The sequence below is a fragment of the Puma concolor genome, chromosome B2 (genome assembly GCF_028749965.1).
Source record: "Puma concolor isolate L17-30 chromosome B2, mPumCon1.1.hap2, whole genome shotgun sequence".
Taxonomy (NCBI): domain Eukaryota; kingdom Metazoa; phylum Chordata; class Mammalia; order Carnivora; family Felidae; genus Puma; species Puma concolor.
Window position 1 is genome coordinate 141,450,302 of NC_141671.1, and position 21,484 is coordinate 141,471,785.

The 21,484-nt window shown below is 44.2% G+C and overlaps 1 protein-coding gene across 6 annotated transcripts in view; it reads left to right on the forward strand.

The window, feature by feature from the left end:
• The window catches only part of SCAF8 (SR-related CTD associated factor 8), a 204,349-nt gene that overhangs the window by 145,189 nt on the left and 37,676 nt on the right, over positions 1-21,484 (forward strand). For 2 of the 6 annotated variants that reach the window (XR_015251667.1, XM_086708205.1), the window contains one exon: positions 15,457-16,583. The exons of the other annotated variants lie outside the window; for them this stretch is intronic. The gene's annotated coding sequence lies outside the window, so the exon portion shown is untranslated. Of the gene's footprint in view, positions 1-15,456; positions 16,584-21,484 lie in introns of those variants that run through there. 6 annotated transcript variants of the gene reach the window in all.

The following is a 21,484-nucleotide window of genomic DNA, read 5'->3' on the forward strand; positions in this document are numbered from 1 at the left end:
CCCACCCCCCCCAACCCCAAATGCTGGCTAGTGCACCAGTGTCAGCCCTACAGGCGGGACCGTAAGGGTGGCCCCCGATCGCATAGTAGAGCACGGGGTCGGGGGGTGGGGGGCAACCCTCTCTACCTGCCGTTGCCTGACAGTGTGAAGCAGAGGCAAAGCCACAGCCTCGGTCACAGGGAGGAAAGCAAACTCAAATGGATAAAGAAGAAGCACCAAGATGAAATGAGGGGGGCAAGGGACGAGGACAGCCGGGAACAAGGAGTCACAGGCTGGCACGTGGGGCCAGCGTGGACAAGTCTCCAAGAGGAGGTTTCAGTGCTGTGGCAGCGATGTCTACATTCTGAGTGCTCTTGCGGATCTAAAGAGGCGGAAATGGGACACAGATGTCTAACCTCAGCTTTGCCTTCTTCCATTTCCCTACTACTGATTTGAATGAGGAAATGGATAGCCTGCATGCTGATTAAACCTACGGGTTATATGAAGGTGGAAAAGAAAACTAAAATGTTGCGTGAGTTCTGTCCCTGGGTCCAGTAAACTTGTTGCAAGTGTGAGATAAAGCGATGCTGCTTAATAGTAACCCGTGAGGGGGGCGCAGGCTTAGTCGGTGGAGCATGCGTGTCTTGATCTCGAGGTCGTGAGTTGGAGCCCCATGTTGGGCGTAGAGATTACTAAAAAGACAAATAAATAAAACTTAAAGAAAAAAAAAAAAGTAACCTGTGAGGAAGAGACAGAGTCAGACTCACATGGCTGTCAGACACCAAGAAGAAGGCTCAGGTGTCTACAGCAGCAGAATCTGGTTCTTACTGAGATGGGTGGTCATCCTTGACCATGCTGGCCGGCTCCACACAGATCACACTCCATCTGAAGGTTCAAATTCATTTCCAGTTTCCATACCTTAAGGGACGTGTTTCAAATGTGTCCCTAGGAGAATGATCCAGATTTGGGGGAGTCTGTATAAGGCAGATGAGGATTCATATACTCACGTTAGAGAATATTTGAAGGGCTTTATGACCACTGGCTTAGAATAAGTGAAGTGCGGTGGAAAGATTGGACTTATCCTTTGTGACACCAGAGGGCATGGATTCAGGCTTCTTAGCCCTCAAAGGTGTCCCAGAAGAAATGGCAGCCTCAGGAGAGGCCCAGCTCCTAGGGAGACTCCCTGGACAAAGGCCACTTTCAGGGGTGAGAGACAACTCAGGGATCCAAGTGGGCATTGGTCTGAGCCCCTTTGGACTTGAGATTCTGTGGTTCTGACTCAGTATTCTATATTTCTGTGTGGTTGTGGTTGCTCAAAGCATCACGTGCAAATTCTGAATTGTTGCTATAGAAGATGTGGCTATTTGAGATGGTCTCCTTTTTTTGGGTGTGTGATTCAAGATTAAGAAGTTTAGTAGGAGCACCTGGGTGGCTCAGTCGGTTAAGTGTCCGACTTCAGCTCAGGTCATGATCTCACGGTTCGTGGGTTCGAGCACCCGTGTCGGGCTCTGTCAGCTTGGAGCTTGCTTCGGATTCTGTGTCTCCCTCTCTCTCTCTCTGCCCCTCCCCTGCTCACACTCTGTCTCTCTCTCAAAAACTAAACATTAAAATTTTTTTTTTAAAAAAACTAAAAAGTTTGGGTTATCTTGTAGAAAAAAGGCATCAGTTTCAACCTGGTTCATTCCCTGATTTGATCATTACCCTTCAGGGTCGAACCTGGTTGAAATGAAAGGTAGAAGCAGGTGAAATGAAACTGCAGAATCTAATTTGCATATCGACCCTTCTGGATGCCAGAGAGCAGCACACATTCCTACACATCAAAGTGAGCTGTGGATTTTTACTTAATTCTTAAAACACAACAACAACAGAGCTTTTCTTTCAGATAGGTAGATTGTTAAGGATAGATATTTTGATATACCTTTATATCTTAAAAAAAGTATTTATTGTTGTGGATCTAAAAGGAAGTCCTTCCTCAGAACTTTGGGTGCTAAGTCATTAACTATAACTGTTAAATGATGGCAAGGTTCCTGGCTCCGGTCAGTGCTGCCGTGACCACAACCAAAGATCAGATATTTGCCCTTGTCCTTTTGAAAAGAAGAAGGGTTCAGGAGCCATGGGGGCTTTATTTCCCGTGTGGAGACCACAATCCAGTCCGCTAGTTGCTCTGAGCAGGGAATGTTGGTCCAGGTGGTGGTCACGCACACATTCCTCCCGACTCCTCGTGGACACGCTGGTAGGACACGAGGGAGCTGTTTTCCTGGTCGCAGGTGTCCTTTCTAAACACAGTGTGTAAACGGCGTTACGGTTGATTTCCTGGAGATGGTCTGTGTTCTTAAAGGAGGTGGCCGCTTCCTTACTGAGGACGCTGGTTTCCTGTGCTACAGGGTTCGCCTGAAGGCTCCTTGTTGTTGGCACTGAGTGGCTCCTACCCGTGCTTTGCTTTGAGAATGTCAGGTGACCATTTCCCCTCTTATTCTCATCTCCTTTCTCTCAATCTCAGTCTCTCTCTCCCTCTCTCTCTCTGTCACATACACGCATACCCTGTCACATTTCCACACTCCTCAGATTCCCGCACATTCCGTCTGTCTGAATTTAGACAAAGCTTTGAAGAGCACCTTGTCTAAAGCAGTGCCCACCCTCAGCCTCTGGGACCGTCTTTCACCTACTCCGCTTGCATTTATAGCACACTTCTGTCCACTTGCTTTAATTCTCTTTCTGCCGGCATGTGAACTGCCCCAGAACAGAGGCAGTGCTTTACCACCTCTTTGTCCCCAGCTCCTGGAACATCTCAGGCATGTGGTTAAGCTCACAGTAATTACCCGCTGGAGAGAAAGGAGGGAACTTGCAAAGGGAGCATTCTTATAGTCAGGAATAAGTAGGTAAGGATACACATCCTGAAAAACATCTTCAGTTCTAGATTAACCATGTTGCTGTGGAAATGAACACAACCTGTTATGTTGGCTCAGTGTCCCTGAGGTACCCACACAGTTGACGCCCTGGTAGGGTGCTGAATAAAATGCAGAACACCCAAATCAATTAAATTTCAGATACATAACAAGTGAATTTTAGTGTAAGTTATGTCCCATGCAATATTTGGGACATAGTTATACTACAAGTTATTTCTTCAGTGTTTCCATTTGCTATATTTGGCAACCCTATCCCCTGGTTCCCTGATGCGTATTGATTTGCCAGAGTTTAGGATGTTTCCGTGTTCTTTACAGTTTTCCTAAAAGAAATCAGCTCCAGTGTCAGCCTTGCCCTCAATCTGTGGCCCCACCGGTTAGAGCCACGGTGCACTCAGAACCTTTGTTCAACTGAAATGGATGCGATGAACGCTGTTTACACAAGAAACCCCCTTAACTCATCCTCCCTTTCTCCCACTCAAGAAAACACGGAACATAAATGTTAGTGACTGTGACAGGGATAACCTTGAATCCTTTCAACTTCTTATTTAAAAGAAATAATTTGCAGATTGGCACTTGATCATTGGAACTAAACCCAAGAAATTACTTGAGACGCTCCTCTCAGCTAACTGCCGACTGACCCTGAGATTGAGGACGAGTGGCTAGAATTTAGTGGTAAAAGATGAGGGTTGTGGGTTTTATTCACTTCAGAGATGTGTTGCTTTCTTTGCAAGAGAAAAAGTATCTCGGACCCAAGAGGACCTGTCTAAAGAGACAGAGACAGCAGAGTAAAGGGCTTACTTACCTCACTACTAGAAACACACCCCCAGCATGGATATCATGAATAGTCGGTTGGCAGTTTCATTTGTACATGTAACAAAACAAAATTGGAATCCATCTAACCCCATCTTGATGCGGAGGGCCATTTAAGTAGTTGTAGTTAAAAGCTTTTTAAGAACACAAAGGACTATGTAAGTGAGAAATCAGTACAGGCGTATCTCAGCGATATTACGGGTTTGGCCACCACAATAAAGCACATATCACAGTAAAGTGAGTCAAAGTAAGTTTTTGTTTCCCAGTGCATATAAAAGTTATGTTTATACTACACTGTAGTGTATAAAGTGTGCAAAATAGCATTATGCTTTTTTGGAAACAGTGTATACTTCATTTAAAAATACTCCATTGCTGGGGCGCCTGGGTGGCGCAGTCGGTTAAGCGTCCGACTTCAGCCAGGTCACGATCTCGCGGTGCGTGAGTTCGAGCCCCACGTCAGGCTCTGGGCTGATGGCTCAGAGCCTGGAGCCTGTTTCCGATTCTGTGTCTCCCTCTCTCTCTGCCCCTCCCCCGTTCATGCTCTGTCTCTCTCTGTCCCAAAAATAAATAAACGTTGAAAAAAAAAATTAAAAAAAAATAAATACTCCATTGCTGGGGCACCTGGGTGGCTCAGTCGGTCGAGTGTCCAACTCTTGATTTTGACTCAGGTCATGATTCCAGGTTCATGGGATCGAGCCTTGCTTTGGGCCCTGCACTGAGCATGGAGCCTGCTTGAGATTCTCTCTCTCTCTCTCCCCCCCTCTGCCCCCTCCCCTGTTTGCATGCACACATCCTCTCTCTAAAATAAATAAAATAAAAATACTTTATTGCTGAAAAATGCTAACCATCATCTGAGCTTTCAGCAAGTCATAATCACTGATCATAGGTCACAATAACAAATATATAATAAAAAATGTGAAATATTGTGAGAAGTATCACAATATGACACAAACACAGGAAGTGAGCAAATGCTTTTGGAAAATTTGCACTAATAGACTTGCTTGACACAGGGTTGTCACAAACCTTCAATTTGTACAGAACAGAGTATCTCTGAAGAGCAATAAAGCGAGGTGACACCAGAATATCTTTTTTTATTTTATATCCACCACCAAATGTTTGGTTACTTAACTGTAAAAAAAAAAAAAAAAAAAAAATTGCCCAGGCAGTTTAAGAAATATAAAAGATATATTTGGGTATATTTGGAATAAACCAAAAATAAAGAATATATCATATATCCACTGAGATAATTTTTTTTAATAAATGTTTTTAAGTAATCTCTACGCTCAACATAGGGCTCAAACTCACGACCCTGAGATCAAGTCGTGTGCTCTACTGACTGAGTCAGCCAGGCGCCACTCCACTGAGGTAATCTTTAAATTATTACTTTGAGATATAATTGAGGATTGATATACATTTTGTAAAATATTTATTTTTGAGAAAGAGAGTTGGGGAGGGGCAGAGAGAGAGAGGGAGAGAGAGAATCCCAAGCCAGCTCCACGCTGCCAGTGAGGACCCCAGGTGGGGCTCAAACTCATGAACCATGAGATCATGACCTGAGTTGAAATCAACAGCCGGACGCCCAACCAACTGAGCCACCCAGGTGTCTTGATACACATTTTTTTTTTCTAAAGACAAACCCTAACATACCACCACTTCTAAATTGTAGCTTGAGTTTCATTTCTTTTTAGTAAATAAGAAATAAATGAGTAGACATAGAATTTATTCGGCTCCTTTGCTGGTAGTCAAGTATCTGTTTTCAACACTTTCAACATCCCTGACGAGTTAATATAATGCAAACAAAAGAGTGACATTGAATGCCCGTCTCACTGTCACCCGGGTCCTCCTACTTTAACTTAGAACTACGGTCGTGCGTTGCCTCCTTCCCTGCGTCAGGACTCCGTGCCCTGTCCGCTTGTGGCCTTGTGGCATGTTAGTGTAAGTCCAGCCACGACTGTGTTAACCTTGGACAGTTTCTCCAGCGTGGCACTCTATTAAGCATCCTGGGAGATGTTCCAAAGAGTGAGCTATAGAATGTGAAAAGATGTGTGACTTGTCATAATTCCAGAGGGAAAGAAAGCCAGACATTTTGACAACATTTTTGGCAACTCGATTCTCTGGAGATGATTTGCTCGCATGCTTTTTGCTGGCAGCTTAAACCCAACAGTGGGTTCTCGATGCAGAAGAGCCCTTTGTCAGACCGGGTTTATCTTGGAGCCTTGCAGAAGCTTCCTATCACCCGGCCTGCACCAAGCTGGAGCCCTTGTTGGGGGATACAATGCAGTCCTCTGTTGCGGAGACATCACCAAAAAGAGGACAGACTTCGGGTTCAAATGTAGGCCCTGCCTTGCAAGAACGGTATGAGCTGAGAGGGTGACTTAGCCTCTAGGAGCTGGTGTCCCCCTCTGTGAAGTGAGGTTAATGACGGCTGCTTGAAGGTCAGGAGCGGAAGTCAGGCCCTCATTCCCCCCACTTCGTACTGCAGTGATAAGTTTGCAATCCCTCTGCGGTCCCCTTGCCAGGATTTGCAAAGGCTTGCTAATAAGCTCAAGCAGTCACTTAAGGAAAAGGATAAATAGTTAAGCGCAAGGTTGTCCCAAGAGGCAGGAAAAGCTTCTTTGAAATCGCCAGAGGCCAGGGAGGACACAGGCTTTTGACCGTGTTAAGTGGCAGGTGGTTGGAAAAGTAAGTAGCAGTTTCTTTTGAAGATACAAAGGGACAGTGGAGGGGCGCCTGGCTGGCCCAGTCTGTAGAGCGTTCAGCTCTTGACCTTGGGGTCATGAGTTCATCAGATTCACTGATACTGCTTAAGATCATTGTAGAACAAGTCTTTCCAAACAAAGGTTGTATATGTTAGATCAGTGGCTTCCACACTGTATCCCAGAGGCCGTGGGGTCCTGTAAGGAACCGGGCAAACCGGCTTCTAGCCAAGCGGTTCGGCACTCGTGCGTCTGACACAGTGGACTCTTATAGCTCGGAACTAGGCAACTACCTGTAAACCCATGCTAGAGTCCCATAGCACTCCTGACTCTGATATGGATGCTTGGAGCTATTCTAAGCTGACTCGTGGCATGTAACAATCTATCATTTTGCTAAGGCACAGATGTGAATAACCTTCCCTGCAAGGCGAGTGAGCAGGGATGTGTCACTTTGCTGGTGAGTTGGCCCCGTTGACCGCCACCATCGGGGTCTCCAGCCAGCCTTTTTCTACTCATTGTTGCCTACCTGTTTTAGGGGGGAAATGACATACTGTAATGGGATTTGTAATCCGGGGGTCTGGTAACATCTGAGAAGTGTCGCTCACTAGTGTCTAAGGTCTTCCCACTCTGGGCAGCTGGATGGAATGCGGGTGGGACGTGGGACGTGTCCTGGAATGTTCTGTGCCACGTCACCTCGTGAGCACGTGAGGGAATTCTGTGTGGGGTACAGAGGCTGTACATATCAGCTCTCAAACACTGCAGATGAAGAGTTTTTCTTATCCCAAATCCTGGTCAAGGCTTCTGAGAATATGGTCGTAGAAAGCCGCCCATATTTTTTTAAAAAGCCACATCCTGTTCGATTTTCTGCTTTCATATTTGCCCAGAACAGATATTCCCTGACATTGTGCTGTTTGTAGAAAAAGAGTATCTATCAGTGGCTCATTAACTTGGGTCATGTTTGGAGTTCTCTGTGAGCTTATTAAATAAGACGCTGTGCCTTCTTGAAAACTATTATTCTGCTCCAAAAAATAAAAAGACATGCAGTTCAAGTATATTGTTTCTCCCTGACCTCAGAGTTACTACCCGGTGCACCGAGGGGGCCTCGGTTAAAGCCAGGCTGATGGCTGTTGACCGTGGAGTAGTGGGGCCAAGTCCTGTCCGCACTACAGTGTAGGTGTGAAGATGACCTTGGCTGTTGCATTTGCCACCACTGCAAGGTGCTCGTTCTGTGGATGTGGAGCCCTAGCACCATCTTGGTTACTTTACGTGCCCTTGAGACAGACGGAAATGAAGGCAAATTCACGCAGTTGCGATAACTAACCAGACCGCGTGAGCCCATTCACTAGTTCTGCCCAAGCGGGCAAGGAGAGGAACAGTCTCTCTCTCTCTCTTTTCTTTTCATTTCACTCACTTAACCTTCTCGTGGTTCTTTTAAGCAGCAAATTCCTGATTTTAAATACTTCTTCTAGATAAACAGATAAAGCATATACAGATTAAGATAAAGTCAAGAGCTGATACGGACACAGTGGAGTCCTCCAAGGCGGGGGAGGGGGCCGTGGATGAGGCAGGCTGGGTCCCCGGAGGTACTTCCGGCCACCTGTCCCTTCCCTCCAACCCTGGGGCCTTGCTCCTTCAGGGCTCACTGTCCCACAGGGCTGTGCGTGGATAATCCTGTCCTGAGAACTCCAGTGGTCACTGTTCCTGGGGCTATTTAATGGCAGCCAAGAAAAGCGAGTGGCTTGTCATTTCTTTGACTACAGTCATGTCAATTCTTCACCGTGAATTCAGTTTGCAAATTAGTTTCTGCAGCTATTAAAAAAAAAAAAGAAAAAAGAAAAAAGCATCTGTTCAACTTGGTGGCCATATAATCTCTCCAGTTCAGTTGTGACGACAGCTGAGGACACCAGATTGAATTTGCTTTAAGCAAACTGGATATATGAAAATTGAAATTAAAAAAGAAAAAAAAGGATGATTGTTCACTTTTCAAAAAGGTTTCTTTGCCTTATGAAGAAGGTTAACCAATAGGATTTCTTTAAACGCCAGTTTTTTCCCAGTACTCTAAAAATGAAATTTACTTACTGCCCTGTGTTTCTAGAGCATACTTTATGCGTGAAAGTGGCATGCCTCTAAAAAATATTAAAATTCTTTTAAGGTTAACTTCTAAAATTATTTTTAAAAAGCTGTTATCTGATGGGTTCAACTTTACTAAATGAATATTAATAGGTTTTGCTCCGGCCTGGGAGAGAGGAAGAATACATCCCACTACTGACCATTTGAATGGGCCACATTGAAAAAACGAGGGTAGTGCATCATGTGACCGTCACGTGACAGTCTCTGTTCTTGGAAACCCAAAGTTGAACCTTTTAACCTTTAAGCTAGAAGGAGAGCTGGCCTAAAGCAAGCTCCCATGGAAAAGTCATCAGCATTTAGCATCAGCCTCTAGCCTGGGGGGTCTCCGTGTGGTTGAGGTGATTTCACTGCCAAAGGAAAGAATGTCACGGGGCTGTTTTTTTTATTACAGAAGGTCTAGATGATTGAAGGGTAGCCAGTAGACCATCAGACTTGCAGGATGGCATTCAGTTGAATTCCCTTTCATTCCTTCTGCCCTTCCCTGAGGAGCCATTGAGAAGCCCTGTGCTTCAGGGAGGGGCCCTGACACAACAGCAAAGCCAAATCTTGGCTTGGCTTGCATGGAGCCTACGCTCTGGTCAGTCTTGAGGCTCTAGAATGGTGCCTTTGATAACTTGCTCTTTTCCTCTTTCTCTTTGTTCTTTTTCATCTCCTCCCCCCACCCAAGTGCAAGGCATCAGGGTGTCAAAGTGCAGACTTACCAGGGCATCTGTGAAATGTTAACACGGATGCTTTGTTTTCCTTTTATCTCAACAAAGGCATAGGCTTTGAAATTAAAAAAAAAAAAGTATATAAGTGCCCTGATTCCTAGTTACTTGGGGTGATTCTCTCCTGCAAACAGGAATGGCCCCGAGAGAGAGAGAGAGAGAGAGAGAGACTGCTGAGAAGTAAAGAGGGAGGAGGGGGGTGGTTTCATGGTTGGGTGAGGGTGAAGAAGAGAGGAACCCTGACTCCATAATGACCAGAGAGTGTGGCCTGTGGGATTACTAATGCCCTGATCCACGAGGAAGATGAGGGGCTCTGGGTCTTTCGTTCACTTTTTCAGTCGGTCACAGAGGAGCTCAGAGGCAAGGACAGGAGAGAGAAGATGATGATGGGAGCCGAGCTCTCCCAGGGATATGGACCATGGGAGGCCGGTGACGGGGCCTTAGCCGCTTGAGAAGGATTCACAGAGTTACTCCTGTGACCTAACGATGGATGGAGCATCTCTGCCCTCCTCTGTGTTGCCAGGGCTCCCTGAGAACATGGGTGGCCGAGAAAGAATCCATATCCCTCCTGCCTCCTCTCTGACAGACACTTTCCACACGGCCCCTCCCTAAACCCCCACAGTTAGCCTTGGTGCTGGGATTAATCCCTGTTGTACAGGTGTGCAAACTCACAGTAACCCAAGAATTGCAACCCCCCCCCCATAAGAAGCAGAATCAGAGATGCAAGCCTGATGGGTGGGTTCCAGAGTGTACCTTAAACAGTGTACTGAACTGCTTCTCCATAAATGAGCTTTGCTAGAAGGGTCTGCCACACCCTGTGTCTCCATCCCACCAGCTCACATGAGAGTGGACTTCACCACCAGTGGAAACAGCTCTGTCTGTGATGGTCCAGAAGTCTGTTATATTTGGATCATTCAAAAGTCCATGCATTCGGACTTTTTGATCATTCATGCCAAATGGCATAATTTTCCAGGATATTCTCTCTGAGATATTTGAATGAAATGAGTGTGGGGCATCATAGGACATACAGCGTTTTAGAGGACAAGAGATCAGAGTGTCTTCTAGACTCCCAATCTTTGTGTACCCTTAGACAAATGGGAGACCTCTGAGCTTCGGTTTGTTAATGTTTAGGATGAGAATTTTGTGCCCTGCAATTCCTAAGTTCTGTTTTAGCACTAATATGGTGGTTCTTTCTGTTGTGTTGGAATTAACTATGCACAAAGATTGTATGCACAATACATGTGTGGACATGATGTGATCTCAGTTTAATAAAGGAGCCCTGGGTATCCCCCATCGTGGAAATAAACTTCCCCAATAGGGCATAATTGCCTTTATGTTATTTTAATTATTCTTACACTCCGTACTTGGAAAGACTAGACTTCATACTGTTCTAATCTAATGGGACGTGGGACGTTGCTCCACACATTTTAAGTAGGTTTTTAACTACAGAACAATGAAACATTAGCAAATGATGTTAGAACATGTCTGCACACACTGATGCTTTCCGATCTGTGCCAGGCATCCTGCTCCCATATGGGCTGACCAGAAGGATCAGCTGGACGAGGCAGATTGGGGTCTGGCATCCCTGAATAACTCTGGCACTTGCCTTTCGACGAGGCAGGGCAGGCTGGCTGAGGCTTGGATCTGAAAGTCTGTTTGCAAGGACCTAGTTTTCTTGGTACCGCTCCATCACCTCCTTAGTTAGCCCACTGGTGATGAATCCAATGCATTCGTGCCAGAACAGATCACACTCTGGGCAGGTTTTCTGTGGCTGGCTTCATAATCTCACACCTCCTCCTTGTGTAAGTGAACAGGGGAGAGGAAGGCAGTGAATTCTGATCGGTCACTTTGCTGATCACTGGCAATTCTGCCGGGGAAGAAATGAAGGAGATTAATTAAAAAGGGGCCAGAGCCTCTCTGTAGATTCTCTTTCTCAACTGTCATTTAGAAATGCTTCTTCAGGCTTTAGGCCATTTCCAGCCTGCTGATTTGGAAATCAGAACACAATTACTTTAAGGGAGTAAAACGTGAAATAGACCACGAAGCCTTTACCGTGGAATTAAAGTTAGGTTGATTTCTATTTCTCCATGCAGCTGCCTCGCCTGTCGTGGGCTCTCTGTGGAGATACTCTGCCTGGTCCCTCCTCCTTCTCTCTTCTGTGACACCTATAATCGACCTGGAAGCCTGGCTCCTGTTTCTAGAACAGGGTTTTTGCAAGTAAGAAAGGATATAGCTGTTTGGGAAGCAGGTGTGCTTCCCCTGCTGTCCTGGTGACCAGCGGCCCTTCCTCAGCAGTCCCGCACGTGGGTCACAATGTGGGGTGGCCGTTGGCATGTCTGGCACTTCAGATACCTGGGGTGCAGCAGCTTGTGAAAGGAAAGGCATAAAATACTTGGGGTCAGGCACACTTAGCCTGAGGTCTGTTTCTGCCGCCCTGGAGCCGCGTTGTCTTGGCCAGATAGTTTCATTAGTTCATTAATTAAAGAGGTCAGGTGCGGGGCGCCTGGGTGGCGCAGTCGGTTAAGCGTCCGACTTCAGCCAGGTCACGATCTCGCAGTCCGTGAGTTCGAGCCCCGCGTCAGGCTCTGGGCGGATGGCTCAGAGCCTGGAGCCTGTTTCCGATTCTGTGTCTCCCTCTCTCTCTGCCCCTCCCCCGTTCATGCTCTGTCTCTCTCTGTCCCAAAAATAAGTAAACGTTGAAAAAAAAAAAATTAAAAAAAAAAAAGAGGTCAGGTAACCTCCTTGAACCTTATTTCTCTGGTTTGCAGCGTGGGATGCATGAAACTGATTTGCAGGGCTGTTTGCACAGATGGAGAGAGCCACGTGTGTAAATTACCCAGAACCAGCAGACCCAAGTGAGTTACATCTGTATAGGGACACCTCTAAGTCCATTTGCCTTTATTATACCAGCTTTATAAAAGAATAACTGCATTTCAAAATTACGTTGCAGCAAAGAACATCATCAGTGGCAACTTGACCTGCAGAAAACTGGTTCTAGAACTTTTACGGTTGCCGTCGACTATTAACTAACTCTCATCTCCAGGCACTGCTGTGTCTCAGTTTATTTATTAAAAAAAAAAAAAAAATCAGTCACCTGGGTGGCTCAGTCAGTTAAATGTCCAACTTCGGCTCAGGTCACGATCTCATAGTCTATGCGTTCGAGCCCCGCGTTGGGCTCTGTGCTGACAGCTCGGAGCTTGGAGCCTGCTTCGGATTCTGTGTCTCCCTCTGTCTCTGCTCCTCCCCTGCTCATGCTCGCTCTCTCTCTCAAAAGTAAATAAACATTAAAAAATTAGGGGCGCCTGGGTGGCTCAGTGGCTTAAGCGTCTGACTTCAGCTCAGGTCACGATCTCACAGTCCGTGAGTTCGAGCCCCACGTCGGGCTCTGGGCTGATGGCTCAGAGCCCGGAGCCTGCTTCCGACTCTGTGTCTCCCTCTCTCTCTGCCCCTCCCCCGTTCATGCTCTGTCTCTCTCTGTCTCAAAAATAAATAAACGTTAAAAACAAAATTTTTTTTTTAATTAAAATAAAAAGTCATCTTCTGTGCCATATTCTCATTGACAAGTGGGCGTTTTGGCCTCCTACTCTTTTCTGTGAAATTATAGCCATTATTATGGGGGACAGTGACGCACATTGGCAGCTGCTAACAAGGAGTGCGCTGGCTCTTTAAGGAGTTTGGGATAAGCCACCCATGCGGAGTGTCTGCTCTGGGGCAGACCTGTAGAGCAGCTGGGTGTCTTTTTTTGTGACGAGGCTTTAGATGAAGGAAGCGGCTTATGTTGCTAAAGATGGGGCTGCACAGCACGTCTGCACACTTGGGCTTAGTGGTCCAGAACCCAGAAGACGCCAAGACGGCACACACAGTGAATGCAAAGAGCAGGAGCTCTTACCGCCGCCGTGGCTTTGATTTCCAGCTCCGCTCTTTGCCACGTGACCCTGGGCAAGGCATTTGTCCAAACCCCAGTCCAAGCCTCTGTTACATGGCGGAGACGGTTCTATCTGCTTTGCAAGGTTAGGGCTTCTTCATAAGGCACTTAATATGGGAGGGGTCATGGTAGCAACAAAACTAGGCAGAAGAGATGAATAATAATAATAAATAACGAATTCATCGATAACGCAGTGTTGCTAGCCAGAGACAGCTCGTCGAAAAGATCGAGCACTGGCCAGGGAATCAGGACCCGGTTTTCATTCCCACTCAGTGGCTCGGCCACTCTCGTTCCCACGTGACGCTGGACAAGCTGCCTAAGCCCTCAAATCTCAGCTGCTTCACGTGTAGGCTGGGTCCCCCTTTATAAGAACCAGAAGGTTCATAAATGTGAAGGCACTTTGATAACTGCAGCAGTCTCCAAATACAGGCCTTGTGACCATTATCTCCACCTCTGAATTGTTGTTTGCATGAGTACTTGATGTTTACTTTTTGCTATCCACCCTCTTCGGTGATGGATCATTTTACGTGCTCTGAAGCGACTCCGTCAGGGACTTAGGATATACACATCCCTGAAATCCACCAGCATAGAAATTTTTGCCAGAATCCCATAATAAATTTTCTTCCTCTTTGCTTCTTTAAAATGTTTTTGATAAGACAGAAATCTTTACTTCTCTTTCTTGGCAACAAAAGACACAGAAATTGAGCCTGTGTTGGTGTGTATGTGCATGTGTTAAATAGATCATTCTTGTATGTCCCCGCCCTACAATTTGAGTAAATATGTGTCTTTTTCGTTTTATTCCCCGGTGTGGTCTCGGTGCCTTTTACCACACAGTTGCTGATTTGCTCTGTGACAAGCCTATCCTGTTACAACCTGGCAAATCTTATCCACATTTAAGGAAATGGCTCTGTCCCTCTAGTGCTGTAGCTACTGATAGTCAAAATGAGCGTATTTTCATTGTCGTTTTCTCTCGAGTAGCTTTTAAGTCAGCGTTTGAAGGATGAATGCACTAGCAAAATACTTAGAATAATCTGAAGCAATAGGTACCTTGGTGCCTATTTTGTTTTGTGTGGATCGTTCACACATTTCACAGAGTTGTGTCTCCCCTTCTGCCAAACACACAGTAGAAAGATGAAACAATTATTCCGCATTTTTCTTAGCACACGTAACAACCAGGATGCCTTCAAAAATAAATGTAACATAAATAAATGGTTGTTTTGGCATCGTCTAAGTTTTACTAACCACAGAGGCATAAAGATCAAATCGTAATTACTAAATATAGTTTGTCAATTACTGAAATGTATCATTTTGTTACTAATGGGAACTAATTGCCTGAAGTTTCCAAATATTTAACCTAATTCCTGGTTGTACCTAGGGCGTCTATGAGAGTTCCATTAAACTTTTCAGCCCCAGTTCATTCTCATTTTAACAAACTATGGTGAAGTAATTTGGCATAGTGGTTGAAAGCATCAGTTTTAGGGTCAGACTTCCTGTGTGTGGATCCCACCTCTGCAGTATGTACCTTGGTAAAGTTACCAGTTATAGCTACTTAAACACATCCACCCAGTTGAATTTTATGGCTATGTAGTATGTTCTTACAGCAGGCGTCTGTGCTATCCTTTTTAATGTGGTTTTCAGCTTTTACACAGTTATTTCTTAATTTAAGAAAACCAGCAGATACCCCCCCACCAAAGACACTTCTTAGATCTTAAGACAGCAAAAGATGGGGAAATGGGTGCTTTCAGAAGTTTATACCCACTTAGCTTAATCACATTATCGCTCGCGGTTTTAATTGACTTCATACACTAACAGTTTGAGACTTCTTTTAAGCCTAGCCGTTGCCACAGACTGAAAAGGTTATACCTGGTTGTGGTCTGTATGGAGCTATGGAGGCAGGGCCGCATGAACCCAATAATGTGGTTGGATTGGCCTTCTTTTTAGAACTCGCCCACTGAGGTCTTCTTGTGTATATGTGAAGGAAGGAAGGCCCAGCAAGGTCAGGTGACATAGTTACTGGTGGAATCGCGTCTGGAGCCTGGGTATGCTCACTTCCAGGACAGGGGGCTCTGCTGAACAATTCCAGCACGAGGAGAGAGATGAACACTGCATACTCTCATTCTTCCTGCCCTCCTGGAAGAAGACATGGTGTTATAAAGCACAGAAATTCATCAAACATTGAAACATTTGCTGTTGTATTGACATCATCTCTTCTTTAGGAATTATCTTGGAAAAAAAAAAAAAAAAACTAGGAAAAGTTATTCCATTGACCAGTGATGACCAGTTATTGTTCCTTTTGTCAACAGGCAAGATGATGAATGACGTTCTGGCACCTTCCCGTGTCCCAGGCCTTGTAGAAATAAATGAGACGTGCTTCAAAGTTCTAATGTGCATCACATCGGATCTTGTTTAAGGAAGCGTTAAAAGGAAGCCGCCGTTACCTATTGAGAAGGCTCTGTGCTCTCAGACATTGTTTCTGATTGAATCCACGGGTTGCAAGCATGCCTCCCTGTATTACCTGTTGGAACAGGTTTAATTTTATAAATTTTAAACACAAACTCTATGAGTTTCCAGTTCATAATTGTTCTTTTTGAGGATGCACTCAGATGAACAATATTGCATCTGTAAGAGATATGCACCTTCCACAGGACCAGAATTGATTGGAATATATAAATGGCAACCAACTCCAGCTGTAGCGTGATCCAGAACCAGTGATGGAGAGGGCAGATTGCAAGGAAACCCTGCCGGGGGGAAAAAGTCGTATTGTGTTGGAACTACAGATTATTAGAACCATAGCTTTAGCAAACCATGGCTTTTTTCTTGAACACGACACGCATAGACTGTAGTTCTTGACTGGTGACTTTAATCCCTTATTAGTCGTCTCCTCGGACAGTCTCAAACGTTGAAAGTCTTAAGCTTTCGTTGAAAGAACAATGCAGCTTGGAGGAAATCCGGGGTTCAATATAGTCTTCTGGGTATTTCATTCCAGCCTTCAGTGACCCGTTATTACAAACAGCAGGTACCCAGGTGGTAGAAGAGAAGCCTAGTGGGAGAAGAAGGAAATGACAATGAATGGGCATATTACATTGTGTTGTAAACATACTTTATAAGTACATTTCTTATTAGCTTCTTATTCAGGCAGAGCTTATCAAAGTTTGCTGCAAGTACCAGACCAGGATTTGCGTTTTGGAAATGATCAGTGTTCACAATACCTGCAGGGAAAAAAACAACAACAGCAACAGCAACTCAAATAAGAGCACTCTTTGCACCGAAAAGAATATTTTTATCATTCTTTTGTTTGTTTTGGCTCTGTCACAAATTAAAGTGCTTGGAATACAGTAGTCTGTGGTCTCTTGAAACTTAATCAGTGAGAACCTAACACTTTCACAGTATGCTGTCTACTTTGGACGTTCATAATAAAAATTGAAACTGATTTTGGTTGTTAGTCGTTTACTTTGTCTTGTAGCTGGCTCAGCGCATCTTTCGTGGTTCCTCTTTGTAGGAACCAAAGCCCTTGGCTTCTACAAAGCAGAAGCAAGGGCAAAGGGCAGCCAAGCCCTTTGTAGCACCCTGTGTCTAGACAGAGAGGTGCATACGTGGTTTGGGTCTTTCACAGTTTCTTACACTGAACTGCTGTCGATTTCTAGATTTGCACAACCACTCTTTGTTCTTTTTTGGAAAGGCTGGGCTCTTTACGAGGGCCAAGGCTCTCTTTGATGATGCATTCTGCGACACGGCTTAGAGATTATTCCTCCCCAGGAATATTACGTGTTTGCTTTCTTCAGTTTCTGACTGTACTATATTTTCTGTTACATTGATTATAATAGAATTATATTTTGATTATATTTTCCAGTAAATAAGTAGAAAATTGAAGAAGGCTGTGGGTAATTTAGCCACAGCTATAGGCTGTTAGATCGCGTCTATTTTGGTTGACTCCCTGCCCAGTGTTTTAGAGTATATTTTTGTGTATTCCACAATATTCTAGTAAGAAATTTTTAAACTTCCAAAGAAATCCAAACACGTGAGCCTATTCAGAAAGCTTAGACCTTGCTTGGCACTAAATTTGGTATGGAAATAAGCAAAGATCCCTTTCCTTCCATTCTTCTGTGGCCAAAGGCGCAACTGGCAGAGAGATACGCCACATATCTGGCTCCCTGCCCCCACCCCACCTGCTCCCCACAAAGGGAACAGCCTGGATTCGGGGATTCGTGTGGACATTCTAGTGCATGTATAAGCAAAGGGATTTTGGCACTCTTAATGTAGAGAAAAAAGACAAATAAATAGAAGGTTCTGGGGTTCCTTTCTGAGGATGGAGTGGGAGGAGAGAGAGTAGGATAGCAAACAAACTTAAGAAATAAGGATCGTTCCTTCAGAACCAAGTTCATGCGCAGTCTTAGCACTTAGCTGGAGGTGTACTATCAGGGCAATCATTTTAAACTCCCAAGAGGCACCCTAACAAGGGCAGACGTTCATGCTTTTGTTCCCTGGATGAATTTCCTTTTCCAAAGCCTCCACCACCCTCTGCCTGAGCATCTGGACAAGTTCTCTTTGTGAAGCAGCGTGAATATTTAACACTCCACCCTCCTTCCCTTCCTTCTGCATGCAGCAAAGGAAAGCTTTAAAAAAAAAAAAATTTTTTTTTTTTTTTTAGCTAGATTTTAAAATACTATCAGGTGACTTTGACAGACTGAAGCTATTTGGTATTTACACAATCAGAAGGAATCGTTGATGTGAGTTGTTTGGTTTCTAAGTAAACGCTGGCCTCTTCCTTGAATTCTAATACCGAGATCTCATTCAAATAAGATGGTTTCAAGCAGTTCCTTTGTGGTTAATAAATTCTTCAGAGAGGGGAGAAAAAAACCCGTAACATCTGCTTCAGAATGGTCTCTGCACAGAAATTGCACGTAGATGATTACTTTTATCAAAAGCAATTTGTTTTAAATGATTTAAGAATACAAGCAGTTAAGAAAGTGGGTGAGCGTGATGCTTTAGAAGGCCTCTTTCCATTCATTATTAGTAATTTTCCTAAATCCACTATTTCTTGATCCAATTTTTAAAATTGGGGAATATTCCACACTATTGTGGCTGTCATCAAATCACATCGTTTTTATAGCAGGGCTTTCAGGGGGTTGCTTAAAGATTACCAGGAGGGGAGCCTACTGAAGTGCTTAGACTTGGTCTTCTTTATTGTCTCATAGGTACTTACTGTACCTTTTAGTATCTATGAGAAACCTTATGTTTACTTCTCTCATTTCTTCTCAGCTACACATCTTTTTCAAAGCATTTAAAAAAATTTTTAATGTTTATTAATTTTTGAGAGAGAGAGAGAAAGAGAGCATGAGCAGGGGAGGGGCAGAGAGAGGGAGACACAGAATCTGAAGCAGGGTCCATCCAGGCTCTGAGCTGTCAGCAGAGAGCTCAATTGGGGCTCTAGCCATGAGATCGTGACCTGAGCCAAAGTCAGACGCCTAACTGACTGAGCCACCCAGGAGCCCCAAAGCATTTTTAAAAATCTCATAGAAAAAGACTTTACCCGTGGGCAATAAGGAAATAAAAGGAATATATATATATATATATATATATATATATATATATATACACATATATAATCTACAAGTTCCAACACTGTGCTCAAATATATTTTCTAAGAACATACTATGTACAATATTAATACCAATTTTAAAATCCACCGAAGGATCCATATTTCTGGAAATAAATGTGGCTTTCAGATGGCTAAGACTGTCAGTATGCACAGTTGGGAAGGAACTTGAATGCACCTTTTATAAATTTTGCCTGGGCGATCGTGGGTGAGGGGAAGATGCCTATTGAATGGAAGGAATTCCTATTCGGAGGATTTTTAAAAAATTTCTTATGAAGACTGAGCCAAATTCTTGTTTTATATGATCTTCAAGGACCCTTCGTGAAGAGTTGCATTAATATTTAAAAGCACCACTCCCCATCCCCACCATGTCACGCAAGCTCAGTGAAGAGCCCCAGCTAACAGACATCCATTGGCACCTCACTCACTCTCATTACATTATTCCCATTCTTTTATTACTAACGGACAAAGGAAAAAAGCTAATGAAGGAAAGGGAGTCATTTTTGCCAGAAATGTCCATGTTCTAAGAGTTTTGTTTCGCCTGCGTAGATGGAAGCACATGTACATGCACGCACTTCGTGGGCCTGGAGACCATAGCACAGTGGCCAGAATGCACTCAGGTCACAGAGAAGCAGAACTTCCAAAGACGTGGTCAGCTGGGGAGACCACGGGGAAGGACAGGCCAGCCGGAGGTTCTGTGATAAGAGCTGGGGAGCTTCCCGCCCAGAAAGTGATCACCAGCCCCCAGGTCGAGGCCCGCATCTCTGCGTGGGAGGCCCGGTCACAACTGAGGCCACATCTCTTTCCCAGCTTCTGGATTTTTTATCAGAATGTTGTACTTCTGTCTTCAAATACCAATATTCCTTCATTCACCCAACACATACTTATGTAGGACTTACTAAATGCCGGCTGCTGTGTTGAGGTCAGAGGTGGGGTGATGAATTAAAGTGATGTCTGTGCTTATCATCAGGATCTGCATATTCAAAAGGAGCGACAGGGGTGTGTCACATATTAGGATACGAATGCAAAGGAGGCTCACATAGGCAGGTAGAGGCCACATGTTTCCCTAAAAATGACTAGGTTATTAGCTCAACATTCCAGTGTGGAAAACAGCTTCTGTTTTTTGGCCTTTTTTGTTTTTATTTTTTATTTTTTTGCTGTTTTCTAGTCAGTAACAAGTTTATTGTTCATTTGGTTTTCAGAATCTTAGGATTATATTCACGTACGTTAGTCAAACACTCCTGTTCAAAGGTATAGTATTTCCAAGGACTTACCCGATTCCAGTGGCCTAGCAGCAACATTCCTTGGGGCCAGATTTCACAAATATGTTCTCAGTGGGCCTTCCTCCTCACAGGTTCCAAAGAGGACCCCCTCTTTTCTTCTAGATCCCTAAACATTAGCGAGGAAGCAAGTACCACCACCCAAGAAAGTTGCATTAAATTCAACATGAGATGTGACAAGTTCCAAATATAAGTGGATGGAAACAAAAACTACTCTCAAGCACAATGACTTTGGCTTTAGAGTCTTGGGAAAATTATAAATAGAAACACCAGATGCCATTTCTACTATCAAAACACTAGAATTCAGAGTTTCTTAGAAGAGCTCTTTAATTTTTTTTTAGAAAAACTACACTTGGGGCACCTGGCTGGCTCAGTTGGTTAAGCATCTGACTCTTGATTTCGGCTCAGGTCGGGTTATGGGATGGAGCCCCGCGTTGGACTCTGCTAGGCGTGGAGTCTGCTTAAGATTCTCTCTCCCTGTTTCTCTGCCCCTCCCCCATTCACCCTCATGGACTCTCTCTCAAAAAAAAAAAAAAAATACACTACACTTACTGAAACTCAAGGATACATGATAATGAGAGAGTGGGGAGAAATACCTAGAAAGTTCTTCTTGGCCCACATTTTCTCTGAAGTGAGTGTGAATCTCCTGGGTCCATCTTAGCAGCACACAAACGACAAGGTTGTTTTCTGTAGATCCCTGTGCTAGTAAACAGATGCGGAGAAGTAGGGTTGACTTCATGTTTTTGGTCTAGTTATATCGCAGTTAGATATATTACCATTAAGTACAAAAGAGGGAAACAAAACCAATAGAAAACCAATAAGTTGTGGATTTCATTCATCGTTGGCTCAGATCTTTTATCGGAAGCAGAAAGATCCATCAGATCTAAATACAGGAATTTACCCAACTGGAATATAAGACTTGTGATAAGCTTTGGAAAATCTAGCATTTCCATTCAGTGACGAACACTAGGCCCTTGCAGGCAATACGTGTTACTTAAAATAAAGCAAAGTATGAACTAAAGCAAGTGTATGACCACCACTAAATCATTTGCTAATTATCCTTTCTTGGACTTCAGCCAAGACATGGCAGTCATGCTCCATGTGGCCAAAATTCTACTTACGGTCCAACTAAAAGCAGTAATTCCTCAGTATACTTGACCATCAAACATTTCAGATTAAGGTTCCACAAGATAACATCCCAATAAACTCTTCTTCTTAGCATAGTAGAGGACTGAGTCTTCTTCAACAAACTTCAGTGTTTAAGGAATTTGAATATGTTGCATAAATGCACTAAAACAAATGCTCTTCTGGATATAACCCTACCAGGCTTTGCTCTTACAGAAGGGCCATCAGAAGGCTCACGGTACAGGTCTGGAGAGTGTGAGCAGTGCCAGCCACAGACCCTGGTGCACAAAAAAGCAGCTTCTAGTATAAATAGACACCAACTAAACAGTC